Source organism: Larimichthys crocea, chromosome XV (genome assembly GCF_000972845.2).
Source record: "Larimichthys crocea isolate SSNF chromosome XV, L_crocea_2.0, whole genome shotgun sequence".
NCBI classification, from domain to species: domain Eukaryota; kingdom Metazoa; phylum Chordata; class Actinopteri; family Sciaenidae; genus Larimichthys; species Larimichthys crocea.
In genome coordinates this window covers 8,048,488-8,063,628 of record NC_040025.1, presented here as the reverse complement: position 1 = coordinate 8,063,628, position 15,141 = coordinate 8,048,488, and the positions used below count along the sequence as shown (strand labels likewise).

At 39.7% G+C, this 15,141-nt stretch overlaps 1 protein-coding gene across 1 annotated transcript in view; it reads right to left on the bottom strand.

Moving 5' to 3' along the window:
* The window catches only part of LOC104927451 (metabotropic glutamate receptor 4), a 168,388-nt gene extending 161,852 nt beyond the window's left edge, over positions 1–6,536 (bottom strand). Inside the window, exon 1 of the mRNA XM_027288319.1 lies at positions 5,830–6,536. The gene's annotated coding sequence lies outside the window, so the exon portion shown is untranslated. The remainder of the gene's footprint in view (positions 1–5,829) is intronic.
* Positions 6,537–15,141: the final 8,605 nt, after the last annotated feature.

The following is a 15,141-nucleotide window of genomic DNA, read 5'->3' as shown; positions in this document are numbered from 1 at the left end:
ATTATGGGAAAAGAGGGGATAATTTTTCCCACTCATTTCTACAATTTTCTGCTGTAGACCTCGAACATTTATGCTGAATACCAAATCATATTAAGTTGTGTTTTTCCATGCATAACATAACTCAATGGATCCCGTGCAATCAGGCAATATTTTGCTTTGCAGTATTTGATAATATTCCAAATTACAATCAAAACTATCCATAAAATAATGATTGTTTGAAAGTTTCAATGTTTTTTTAATCCAAATATATTTTGTTTATAAGGTCCCATATAGACTGTGATGCAAGCAATGTTTGATTTGACTTTGAAGCTTTGAAATTTGATTAGATTTTTGTTTATAAGGCACTTCAGGGGATTTCTTTAGTCTGAAGATATGCCCATACATATTCATGAGAAGGGGGCAGACTTTGACATTGACAAAGAAAGTGGGAAAATGCCTCAACTCACACATTGTGAATATCAATTAAAAATGCAGAAGTGGGCCCCCCTTGTGACACACAAACCCTTCTAGAACGTAAGAATGCAAGGAAACTAGAGTATCACTATAAATGACAACATAATATATGACCAGAAGCAGAAGAACCCTTTAGATTTAAGGAAACTTGATCCAACCAATGCAATACCTCCAATTAACTGTAGTTATTTTCCCTTTTCTAATTAAAATCTAAAACTCTGCTATGGTGCAGGTATCTGTGTTATGACCAAATTTAATCAAGTATACCATGTCCGTAATGCAAATTGCCTAAAACTGCACGGAAAACAAATCCACATGACTCAGTTTGCATTGGCAACACATTAACCACCAAATCCAGCTGTGCAGGTAACACACACACAAAAAAAACAGCTATAAACAGCGTAATTGAATTATAAGAACGTTAATGACTCGAAACTGAAACACAGCAGAGCAGCCTCACCACAATCAACAACAGGTAACCAAATTAAAGGTTTGTTTACTTCGTACTTAATGCTGGTAGAGCGTGAATACAACCATGAAAAATTGCCAGAATTAGCCATTGTACCAAGAAAAACAGCTATGATTGCTGTAGCCAATGCCTCAAAATGACATAATGTTTCAAGGTATATGTTCAAGTCTTCCAGAGGCTGTAGTTATTACTCATGTCTGTCAGAAGCAAAGGAGGAAATAGTGTGAAGAACACTCAACGAGAAGGTCAACGAAACGTCAGACTCACTGTCAGACTGTCCATTTCCTGTATCCTTCCGACAGTCAACGTGAGTTCCTTTAAATGTTCCTTGACCTTGTCCAAGTGGTTATTATTGTAACCATGACAACAGAGGTCACGCTTAACCTCAGCGCCTTTTGTGCCTAAACATAAACAACCAAGTTTCTGATAGATTAAATCAGAATACGAGTTATTTTATAGACCATGGACGGACACTGTATTTTCATGTCATTTGGAGAGCTTTTTTGCAATAACAGAACAAACGTCCATCTGTATTTTACTGCGCGTGCGTGTATTTAAGCCTCAAGGGAAGGAGATGGACACATTCGTTTTTTGTGATGCCAGCAACCTATTATAGTTAACGTCCGTCCAAAGCTGCAGCTTTAACAGTAAAATGTGTGTAATGTTCTCGTTGCTTAATTAACTTATATGCCATGCTTAATATATGCTATCACCACCAATTACCATGTCCCCATAACAAATCCTGTTTAACTGGACACTGTTTGTTTTGTGCTGGCTGAAATACAAACACCTATTGTTGTCATTTGAAATAAATTTGTGGAACCAGCCGAATCACAATCCTCTTCTGTAAACGTAGAATTCAGTTCAACTCTAATCAACAAAACTGAGTGATGTAAGAGCCGTTGGACTCCAGCTTACAATTATTTTCATTATCCATTGACCTGTTGTTCATTTTCTTAATTAATCAATCAGTTGTTTGGTCCAGAAAATGGTTAAAAAACAACAACATGTCAATCGTTGTTTCTTAAAACTGAAGTTTACTGTCATAGAGGGCTAAAGAAACCACTGAGAAGGTGAAATCGGAGAATTTAGACATTTCTATTCAAAGCAATTCATCGATTATCATTATTAATCATTTGCGTCATTAATAGTTGGTGATTAGTTTAATAGCCTTTAGCTGCCCTAAAGAGCAGTGATGAAACCATTCAGTGATTGTTCAGAAGCTGAAGACATTTTATTGTGAAGGGGAAGCATTTGTTTATGTCATCTGTGAAAGGAAACCATGATTCTGGTTTTTCCTGTAGTATCTTATCTTACCAAGTCATTAAAACATATTGAGTGATTAAATAAGACTAGCTAACATTACAGCCATGTGCCGGAATGATAAAGGTGCTTATTCATTGTACTGTTTAAATATTTATAACTAGTTCTTCATCTCACTTACATCACTCTGTAGGTTAAGGCCAAAACATTACACTGTCTGTGTTATGACAGATGTATTAGAGATACAGATCCATTACGGACTTGACTCATTTGAATGAATTACGCCTGTCAAGAGGGACACATCATTTAAAAAGTGAGCTCAAGCCAGTTTTGCTGAGGACAGCATGTAGCGTAATAACCTTTGCTAAGAACTAAGATTAATTCGACACCTTGTCAGATGTGTCTCCGTTATGAGGAACTCTCTTGCTGGGATGGAAAGATTATTTGCTTCATTGTTTGTGTTGTAAATCTTGTATATTAACCAGAGAGAGCTAGTGGATGTCATCTCTGATTCGTGTCAACAGGCCTCTAATGAAGATGTTCAACCTGTAGGCGTGTTGAAGCTCTCATGCACACGCTCTTTGATAAGAGAGTTTACTTACGGCATGGTGATTTTCGACACACTTTAAAAAACTTTATCCCAGAGCCTGCAATGAAGCTATTCTATACCAAAAGAGACACATATGGCAGAAATGACTTGGCCATAAAATGAAAAGCTTGTTAAAGGATCACCGAGAAGAAGAATCAGCAGTTTGGAAAATAGGATTGAGTTGAAAGCGTGAGGAATGGTTGTGCGGTTGTTTTGGAGATCATCAGACTGTGGTCAGCACACAGCAAGGCCACACAGACGGGCCCCTGATGAACAGATGGACAGCCGGGGATGAGAAAGCAGGGGAGGTGATCCAGAATGTGGACATGATCAAGAAGCAGTGAAAGGAACAACAGAGGAATTGATACCTAAGACTCGTCTAACACAACGTGAAAACGTCTCTCCGCCTGCCTGCCTGCCTGCCTGCCTGCCTGTCTGCCTCCACTGCTGTGATGCCTTTGAGTTTCATCGCTGACATACGCTCCCTCCCTTTCAGCTCGGGCCTGAGAGGAAAAAGGAAGAGAAGCCGACAGAGGAGTATAATTCATCCCGCCCTGTTCTTATAATGTCACACTAACTCACAGCAGCATGGAAAATGAATTACAAAAGATGGAGGAGATGACAGTAAACATATCCTGGATGATTTTCTGGGTATAAGGGGAACATTATCAGGTCTGGGACAGATTTGAATGTAAAGGTTAAAAGCAAAAGGCTCTGTGCTGACAGTCCGTCTCTTACTCTGTTTATTGGAGCTTCTCCAAGCTTTGCATCTTAATGAGACGGGTTTTTTTTGTTTCTGGGAGAAACTTGTTAATGAGGAAATATACAGATTAGTGTCTTGTGCCATTCGAAACATACAAACTACTGCAGGTACACTCGTAAATGTTCCCTTTCAAACCGTGGATGTTTTCAGGCGTCTATTGTGTTGGAAGCAATTTTTTGGGGCTGTCAACAATAAATTTTTTGGGTAATTGCTTCTTTCCCTGAACTGGCCCTCTGGGGCACCACTTCCTCCTAGGCTGACTACAAATCCCACCTAAGATTGGCAGACCCCAAGCTGAACTATGGCCTGAACCCTAACCTCAATATCCCAAACCAAAGACAGCCATTTAATAGGCGAGTCTTGTTGGGGGTGGTGACACAGCTTCAGATAGGAGGCGTAAAAATGGTCATCTGCAGATTTTTATCTTTCAGGAAATTTGGACATGGTTCTAATTCTTCCTCAAATGCAATGTTATGAGAGTGTGAACTTAAAACGCCTTGATATTCTTCTTTAAAGACAGCACAGCCAAGTGGTGACTGCCGGGCAGATGAAGCAATGCATAAATAAAGGAGGGAAATTCTGTCAACACAGGATAATGAAGTGCAAATACGCTCTGACGAAGGCCACCAAGCCAAAACAGGGACGCTAAAGGACTTCGTCTCCAGTTCTGGATCAGAGTGAGATGACAGTAAACTTATGTTTGTGGATAAGTAGATGTGTTTGGACAAATATGATAAGTGGGTTCTCTGAAAACACTTACAACCAACATACTGATCATTTTGATTGTTGGACATATGAAAAGAAATCCACAATCCGCCTGACTGATTTCATACCAGCATATTATTGATCTGTCTACCGTGGCATATAATAAGCTACCATGAAGAAAACTATATTTCGTACTCCTGCGAGATCACTAATGCTCACGCACTGTGACTGCTGATGGAGATCTACACTCCAGACAGCGGTAAAGGGCTCAGACTGGATGGAGAATGAGTGCAGCAAATATTCAGTGAACCCTTTATCTTACTGTGAAAATGGATCTAGGAATTCCCAAAGAAAAGGAAAAGTGTTACTGAGGTGAAAGCCGATTGGTATTTCAAAGCAGATCCATTTGCCTGTTTTTTTTTTTCCAAAAAGAAAATTAAATGCTGCAAATTACATTTTTTTTTAGTGGCTCCTTGAAACATTTCTATGTGAGTGCAGCTGTTTTCAAGAGGCGTTCAAGGAGACTCTGATTGGTCTTTAAAGACCAATATTGTGAAAGTATTTCTACTGTGGCTTGTTTGTCATTTGCTGCTCAGTTTGTTTGTTTTTTTGGCATCAAATCAAGTTTTGAATTTGGAGAAAATCCATTGCATCTCTCCTGTCTGCTGTGGTAAGTGCATAAAAAATCTTTAAATATGATACCCCATATCACTCCAGGATGTCTGTGCAAACAGATTCTTTCTTTGTGAAAGCCCCCCTCATCACATCAAACATCAGCTTCAACATGAAGCAAACAGAAATATGAGCAATTAATGCATGACTTTGACTGTGATGCATAATCAAGTTGAGGCGTCACCAAACCATACGACCCACCGGGGCGTCATGTCTCACTTGAAAATGATTAAAGAGGGAAAAAAAAGATGGATTTCCAAATGATTGGTACCAACAACCTCACACATTTGTGAGTGAGTCTTATCACTCATACACACAGCTTTAATTAAATGACTTTTTGAAAACGAGTGCCTGTCTTCACCCTATAGGGGTTGATTATCGACTCCTGCTCGGATTCTGCTCGTGTTGGATGTGAGAGGCACAAAACAGCCAAGCCAAGTGGAGCTGAGGGGAGAGAGAGAGGGGGCTCCCATTAACACAGCTGATGAAGGGGTTCATTGTATTGTCAAGTCTCCCTCCTCCATCAGCTCCACGAGAAACGTCAGCCTCATTCCTGAACCTACATTTCATTTCAACAAAATTTCATCTGTTGATCAGAGAGGGGCCACAGCCCTCCACACACACACACACACAAATCAGGACTAAACCTTTTCAACCTAATATGAATAAGGAGATGGAAGTCAGATCAATCACAAGGAGACATGGATGACCTTAATTGTTCGTACAGAGCTTTTTAAATCACGCAAGAAACATGCATCCAAGTATCTTGATGGACACACAGACTGTGATATCTGTGCACCATGCTCCACAAGCCACAACGCAGCTGCGTAACTCTGTGATCCATGCCTGTCAATAGCGCTCCTTAAAAATCAGCTGCTCCTTATGTGACACTGCATGACAAAGGGAAACACTTACCTTTTTTTTAAATCCTCCAGATGTTAAGTGAGCTTAAAGTGGAGAAAATGAACTTCTGCGATCTCTGATGTCCCCCCCTTTTTTTTTTCTTTTTCTTCCTGCGTCTTTGTTTGGCGAACACCGGCTCCAGTCAGCACTCGCCTCCTGTTTTTAAAAACGCTGCTTGGCAAAACCCGCCACACGGAGCAGATTTATTTATTAAAAAAACAAAAAACATAAAGAAGACACATGTGGGAAGTCAGGAAAAAAAAAGACTAGATACCAGTGAGATTTAGTAAGTGTTGGGATAAAAGCGCACGGTTGCAGATGCGGTGTTAGTCCCCGGACTCGAGAACAAATCTCCTGTTTCTCGATCAAACTCCGCTGCTCAGACGCTGTCCAGAAGCGAGTGGTGCTGAACGAGACTCCAGGGGTTGCAGAGATTTTCTTACTTTTCCTCTTCTTCCTCCTCTCCCTGCTTCTTCTCCTTCTTCTATTCTGACTGACTGCACAGATCTTCGCACCCCTCCCACCGAGCGCGATTGGAAACGATCTCCCCCCCTTTTTTTTTTCCCTTTTCCTATTTTATTATTATCACCGTTATTATTACGCAAATTAGATCCTCACTCAAAGGCGAGCTTTGTCTAGCACTGACACTGCTGCTAACGCATTCCACAACAGCAGCAGCAACAATAACAAGGAAAAAGAGGGACAGGAGCTGACTGCGTAAAACTGATGCTTGGGAAATGACATCGAAATCAGATGCATTTTTAACACAGATCAATAAGTTAACCCTAAGGTCAATTTTTTAAATTTGTATTAGAAACACCCCCAAAAAAGATGGAGGTCTCCAGATGCATTGAGGACAAGTCATTTGAATAGTTTTGTCATTTCTCATATGGAGGCACAGGAGGAAGAAGCTGAGGAATTTTGAAAGAGCTGCTCGTCTCCTTCCTCCCTTGCTTTGTCAGATATCTTGCAGAGATCACAGATCACAGCCTGCAGTTGTTTGAGATTGTTGTGAACGTTCCCTCTCTCGTGGATTTGGCTCCCAAACTGCTCCTGATCATCCAGAAAGAATAACTATATACACTGATATCATTTACAGTATTGCGCACTGGCGCATCTCTGCCTCACTGGGAGGTTTTAACAAAGTGTGTGTGTGTGTGTGTGTGGTTGGTGTTGTGTTGTTGTGTGTGTGTGTGTGTGTGTGTGTGTGTGTGTGTGTGTGTGTGTGTGTGTGTGTGAGGTCTGGGATTATCTGTATTTGCTCTATCTGATCCTTTATGGGTATAAATGCTGTTAGGGCAGGTTTTGAGGATTCACTAAGTTAAACAAACCGTGCAGGGAAGGCTCCTCTCCAGGGGCAGTGTGGTCCCAAAAAAAAAAAATCCACCGTGCAACACACAAGTATTGAATTTCATTCTTAAGGCGCCGTCTAGCGCATCTTTAGCTCCACTGCTGCTGTGCCTGTGTGAATATTTAAAGCCTCTTGAAAGTTCTGCAGGAGAACACACGCACACACACACACACATATAGGTATCTCACACTCGGGGACGTTTATGTACTGTTCACCGTCCAGTGATTACCTCGGATCATCCCCCCCGGGTAATTTCGACTTGTTCATTGGAATCGCTTTTCTTTATATGTTTATCATTACCGTGCTGATTGCAATTATTGATTCATCAGTCTAATCAGTCGCACCACAACTCCAGTCCAGTAATGAAGGAGCCGGAGCCGATCCAGCTGCTTCCATCTGGAGCTGCGCTTTAATGTCGGCTCGGTTTGTTTTGTCCCCAAAGCTGGAACAATTTTAACATTCTGTGGAACTTTTTTTTTAGAAATGCACATGTAAAACTAACTGTAGCTAATGGCTTTAAGTCCATTTTCTAATGCTCTGTAGATCTATTATAAGCTATAATTAAGAACAGCTTTGGGGTTGCCAGGTTGTTGAAAATCCCTCCCCAGTATGACACTCCACCTCTAGTGGACTGTTGGACTACTTAACAAGAGCTGCAGGCCATCTGGACCCAAATCTAATTATTAACAGCGTTTACAATTGCAAACCTGTTACTGTATAACAAGCTCTCCTCATTACATGAAACTGTGATTAAAGATGAGTGACAGTGAGAAAGCTGTGAGTTTATTTATAATTGCAGACTGGATGTTTTTCCTCTTAACTTCATAACTAATGCAGAGTTTGACAAGCTGCTGATCTGCGTTCAACACTTTCATGTCAGTATGTTCTGTCCTGTTTGAATAAAGACGCAATGTGTGTCCTGTTTTGATACAATACTTGCTCATAATATAACATTTTGTGCAGCTCTAAATGCAGCTCTAAATGTTCTAATCCTTTAATACATACTCATGAGATTTCACTTAGTATTAATCACTCATCTAGTCTGCAGTTAAATGTTAAGTTATTAATGGTGATGGATCTTATTTTTAATAATCCTGTAAGAGTTCCCCAATGCGGCAACCTGAAAGTTGTTTCATGACTCATAGTTGATCTGTAAAACATTAGTAAAGTATTGAATAACCATTAAGAAAGCAGCTTTTAAACAGTGCTGCATTAGGAATTGGTGGCACGCTTATCAACGGTAATTTCCTTTGTTATTTGTGAATATCTTTAAATGTTTTTTTCATAAAGACAACAGGTTGCCAAAAGCGCAGACTGCGTGTGCTGCAGATGCCATTTTGTAACAATCAGCAGGAATGAGGAGACAATGCAACTCTCCTTATTCGTATGTGCATTTCTGCACGCACAGAAGGTTCCAGTCTTTAACTTCTAAAAAACACACATCAGGACTCTGTTGGTGCCTAATGTATGAGGTGATGAAGTTTGGCTCTTGTGATCAATCTAGATATTGTTATCATTTTAGGTTTTTTAACCTCCTCTCCCAGCAATGTTTAATAAATTATACAAGACTCGCGCTATAAATTGTGATGAAAAGGTGCTTAGACGGTAAAAGAAAACATCTGTAGTTCCAACAAGCCATTAAGCAGAAATATCCTGGAACATCTAGTTACGGTAGTATGCACTTGTGGCCGTGCTAGAAAAACACTATGATAAACAACTTTGGATAGCATCGTGTTTTTTTTTTGTTTTTTTTTTTGCTTGTTAGTGCAAAATTCATGAGAAACTGTCAAAATCTGAGAAGCTTGTCAGCAGTTATTTTCCTAAATCATTGAAACAGCTTGTCCTGTGTTGCTCACAAGGAAACACAGTTATGCTATGACCGTGCTTTGCATCTTGATGCGCTAATTTCAATTCTCGGATATAAAGCACAACACAAATTCAGTTATTGAAAAGAGCTGCAAGAACAGAAGTCTAGATTCTTAATTATGTAAGCAGTTACATCTGAGTTCCAGTATGTTTTTTTCTCACCTCTTGACTGGAACAATTATGGGCTAAATGCGTTGTTTGTTTGTTATTCTCACTTAAAAAAATAATGAATAACACAATCAGAGACTGGAAGGCACAGTGGTGTTTATTAGAACAAAGTTTAAAGCGCTGCAAAACACAGAATGTGAAACTAACCATAATTGTCCACAATCTTAATTATTGAACTGATGAGGGCTGAGGGTGGATTAATAAATAATTGGGGTGGTAATAAAAGTCTGCCTATTTTCACCTTGGTCAGTCATGAGCTTAGGGGTCCATGAATTATTCTGCCCCCACCCCTCTCCCACAAACCGTGATCCATCCAGATTGGGGTGGGCAGCACGATTTGATTAGCCCTCCTCTACTGCAGTGATAGACTCTGGATCCGGAGAGTTATTCAGTCTCAGTAAATGCAGAGTCACACCCTTGTTTAAGAGCCAAATAACAAATACATCAAAATGAATTGTGCTCTGGTATATCTTTGAAATAAAACGGGTAATTACTGGGTGGGTTGTAATGTCGCTCGCGGTGGCTGGAGACTCTTACGGAGCAGATGAGATGCTGTTATTTGTAGGTATTCTGTATCCCTGCTTATATTTATGGCCATCTATCTCCTGTTAGGGTGGTGATGCAGTGCCGGCTGAGGGGACCAGGCTAACAGAGCTCCTAATGAAAGCACTGAGAGAGCTATAGCTCAGCACACAGCAACAAACAAGATTTTCTCAACAATATTCAGTTTTTCAGTAAGTCTACAAATGTTTCACGGTGCTCAGAATGAGAGGTTTGGGAGGTTCTTCTATAAATCCAATATTTAAAGCAGCGGTCAAAGATTTAGATACGTACCACCCGGGAACATCTCACAAAATGTTAATGAGTAATGACTCAAAAGGAGAGACTCATCACATCTTGTTTAGCTGTGAAAGTGCTCAAATTCAACTTCTGTTGCTGAACTAGACAAGAAATGTTTTGCATCTTTCTTTAACACATCACACATCAATATACAGATGTGTCCTCTCTGTGCTATCTATAGACGTGTGCTCACACATCCTTGCACGGAAAAAGGTGAAAGCGGCACAATTAAGGCAGAAAATCCAAAGAGAAACACTTTGTAAACAAAGCTGGCATTCAGGCAACACAGTGTTAACAGCAGATGAACGTATCCATCTGTGATTGCACCACAGTTGGATCAGAAATGTGCTACCCTTTACATAACTCAAACATCGACAAGAAATTAATGAGATAAAAGAGTAATGTTAGAAACGTTGGCTGTCTGTCGCACATGGAGTCATACTTTGGGACGACGTGTTGGGTAGAGGTTACATTAGGAGCCAGGTTGGGACAGGCAGTTCGAGCCTCAGGACCGAGCAGCAGAGTTCTGGGCATCGGGCCATGGATCTGTCTGGCCCACTGTCCTGTCTGGCAACACTGCGGCTCTCCACAGATGTAAATGTGACTGCAGGTGGCCTTCACAGCATTAAGCATTGCTTAACAGTACAGTGACCTCTCTGGTCTCGGAGATATGGACTTTTATTAGTGTTGATGTGTGTGTTTGTATATTCTATTCTGCCGCAGCACTTTGTTTTTTTAATGTTTATAGTTTCAGCATGAGCATTTGACATTTTCTTTTTTTTTTTATTATCCCTCTTTTGTGCATACGTATTGACAAAATCCAGCCGAGTAACAAGCTGCAAGCTGCAAAAACCATTCAGCCTTTACAAATAATGTCTCACCTTCACAACTGATTTCTATCAAGTGTGGCATTAGAGATGTTTGTCCAGCGTTTGGCATCAAATATTGCTAAAGGCCCTTTTTACACTCTTTGCAATGTTGAGCTGTTCCAGATGAAAGTTGACAGTCGTGAGATGAACGTGGTGAAATCTGGTATCGGTGCGACAGCCACTCACACTGTGATGACATTCATACAGCAAGACTCTGCAAAAGTATCAGTACAGCAGCAGCTCTGGACACTTCCATGACAGATCATGGGCTCACTCATAGACATATATACATAGACGTTAACGCGTCCGCCATATTGGATGTGGCAGATCTGCCCGTAAACTAATAAAAGGAAATGGACTGAACTTCATAAAGCGCCTTTCTACAAAGTTCTTTAAGTTAATGCCTCTTATACACCCATTCACACACACACTAATATATCTGGGAAACAAACAGGCACCAAAAACAACGTATGTAACTTTTAAAGTGATGATTATAAATGTTTACTCCTTATGTAAGCACCAAACCAACGTATGTATTTTTCTAATGCTGAGTGTTTACAGCTACTAATGTGTGTAACACTGTTACTGTGATGATACATATTGAAATATTTATATTTAACATTTAATCTGTGTCTATAATAACTAGATCCTGAAATGCAGATGTGACATGAGGGTTTTGAGTTTTAAATGAGGGTTCTGAACTGATTTTGATTAATCGTGTATATATATATATATATATATATATATATATATATACACACACACACATATATATACATATATGTGTATAAGTTTTAAACAGATCTAAAAGAAAATACAGCAAATATAAACAGTATAAATATGACAAATATAAAAAGGTATTCACAGTGTAGATATAGCAGTATAAACAGTGTGAATATATCAAAAATACACACGGAGGGGGGTGCACATTGATGAACATACATATCTATACAGCTATACAGTTGCAGTCTGTGTGTGTGTTTCCAAGTTAAAAACTTTGGAAAAGAATACTCTTGCACAGCTTTTTCTGTGTGTTGCCACTCGGCAACTTAAGGGTTGTGCTCTACTTTGCCACATCCAAAATGGCGTCGACGTCAATGTACGATTCAGCACTCAATGTGCCGTATGTATGTCTATGGGCTCACCTGCAACTAGTCTTCTTCTTCTTCATGTCTTGCAGTTGCAAGTACCACAGCCAGCTTATTATGCCACCTACTGGTGTGAGCAATAAATATGTAACTCTGAGACAAAAAATAAATAAATGTGGGAATATAGAATTGGGCAGGGATGCCACATCATCCAGAAATATTGGACAGCACATTGTGAGACTAGTCCACAGATGGCCAACTAGAGCTTCAGTGACCAAAAACTGGCTGCATCAAAATTTTGAGTCACCTCAATGTGAGAGTTGCTCCAACCTGAATTTATAAACTAACCAATCAGAATATGATATAAAATGACACGGCAAAAACATATTTACTTATCATAAAAACTAGATGACACAGATGCATCTGAGACTTTATTAGACCCATCAGGCACAGTGTCACATGCAATGAACTTTTTTTTCACATCGCTGCACCTTTTTTTGCCTTTCGCATATCGTGCGTTCGCAACAATATCATCTCAGATGTCATATCATCATCAGTACTAGCTCCGGTGTTTGTGATTCAGCTCAGCTTTATGTATGGTTTATTTATCAAGGCTTATGACATTTAATTTGTAATTCACTTCTCTCGCCCAGCTTGCAATAAAGAATGTTAAGTCAAGTTTCTTTCTGTTGCCATTCATCACGCGTACAGTACGTCTCAAAGGACTTTACAGGGATCGAGCCTACCAATCAATCACACGCAACAGCATTGTGTGAAACAGTAATGCAGCAAAGTAAAACACACAGCCACTACAAAGCACAGTGAAGTGAGGAAAGTCCAAAGATGGACCATGTTTGTTTGTGTTAACGTCTTTTAAATGCACAGTGCAAGACAAATGTACAGCGTTTAGCGTTGCTAAATCTACAGTGCTGCATTTTGGCAGAGTTTTTTGGCAGCAGGACATATTTCAGTTTGAATAAAGGGCCGAGCGAAAATAGCAAACATTTCTGCTGTTTTCAAATTCTTAAATGTGAGTGTGTTTTTTTATTGTAAATGAGAATTTATTGTTTTTGAGTTTTGTACCATTGGTCAGACAAAACCAGCGAACTGAATATGTGACATTTGAGTTCTGGGAGATTGTGATGGGTTTAAGTTTTGGACATTTTGTTGATGAAAGTTATAATGATAACAATGCTTAGCTGCAGCCCTAATTTCAAAAATGTTCTGCTCGAGTGGATCTGTACAATGCTCTGAATCTTAAGAATCATATTCATAAAATCAAGATGTAAATGAGAAGCAAATAAACTGGATTCACAACAGCAGCCAAATGAGTTATACTGTCCCTCGTGTCAAGAGGAAATTACTGGTGAGATCCCCATTACACACCACAGTACAGCATAGAAATTCATTTAGTAATTATACACATATATAACACACACAGTGATCACAAGAGTAAAGGTAAAAACAAAACACATTACTTAGACTATTGTATTAGACACATGTTAACCTCAGACAACTAGTATTAGTGTTGGTTGTCAGTAAATGGATTGCATTTACAAATCACAAATCAACAACCACAAGACGGATCAAATAAAACACACAATGCTCCAACGGGGGCTCCTGGAAGATACCTGTCAATATTTGCTGTGTTGCTACTAGCAACAGAACACCCAACCCGAGACATGGAGTCTTAAGTGTTAATGGGCATTAACATGGAGACGCGGGTTTCACCTAAAACGATACATTCAGGTTAATGATTTGTGATCTGGATTGTTTGATCTAAAAGCTTCAGATTTGCTTTGCTCTTTTCTCACGCATCCACTCCCTCACATATGCAAAGAGGCTGATTTCAATCGTTTGAATGCATTATTATGATAAACCTTGGCTGAAATGATACGCTTCCTACATTCGGGTCTGCACGGTGCAGCATCCAAAAGTCAGCAAGGATCCTGGTGAAATATGTATGAGCAGCCTGGCAACCAAATAAGTAAATTAAATCACAGTGCTTGAAATAAAATCAGAAGTTTCATTTAAGGTTGTTAAAGGGGTCATTAGTGATTCAAGGGATTGAAGTGAGCTTAGCTTAGCGTTGCATAAAGGTTGAAAACAGAGGGGCAAGAGGCTATCCTGTATTCAAAGACCAGTGTTTGTAGAATCTAGTGGTGTAGTTGCTGATTGCAACCCTCTCACCTCATCCTTCTTTTTTTTAACTCACCTGTTTAGATTCAAGGCTCAAAGTTGTGCAAAATTTACAGCGTGACCGCTCGATTGACCGGCAGGCGCCGTTACAAATGGCTTATGAGAGCACCCAGGAATAATTTTTCTCGCCTCAGGTCCGCCGATGATGCACATCTTTTGCTGATATTTAGATTAACCAGGAGGCGGAAGAAGCAGTACGTCCAACATGGCGTCAACCAGCATTGCATATTTTCGGCTTCGAAACAGCACTTTGGAAATCTACAGGTGACGAACTCTGTGGAAGAGGAACTGCAGTATCTGTAGATATAAAACTAAGGTAACAAAAACATAATTTTTCTTATTTTCAGGTGATTTTACAATAATGAATTTTCATTTCTGCCATATTCTGTAAATAGAGCCCCTAAAATCCTACACACTGGACCTTTAAGGTAATTAAAATCCACCTACCTGCACCTCTAAAGCTCACTAATTAACACGGCATGTCTTATATGATTAATCCACACAAATAACTGTATCAGACAGACCCCCTCTTTATGTGAGTCTTTATGTGAAGCTAAGTTACCCATCTGCTCTCTTCACACAGAAGGAAATGACGATGGCATGAAAGCAAAAATCCAACAAAGCGCATTTCCCAAAATACTGAATCATCCTTTTAAATAAATTAATTCCATACTCTTGCTTGCAGACTTCCCATTTTATTTTAAAAAGAATTGTCACTTCTGCCCTCAGAGATGTGCTTTTTTTTTTTTGCCTTTATCCAGTACCACACTTTATCTGGGATGAGAATGTTTCCTACCATACATTGTCTGAATGTAATCCAATTCAGAGAAATGTTTGCAGCTGCAGCCAAGAGTCATTGTTATACATTGAGACACCCTATCTGGAAAAAGCCACCAAAGCGCCTTTACAATCACAGCGAGCAGGATAAGTCATGTTTGGTTTT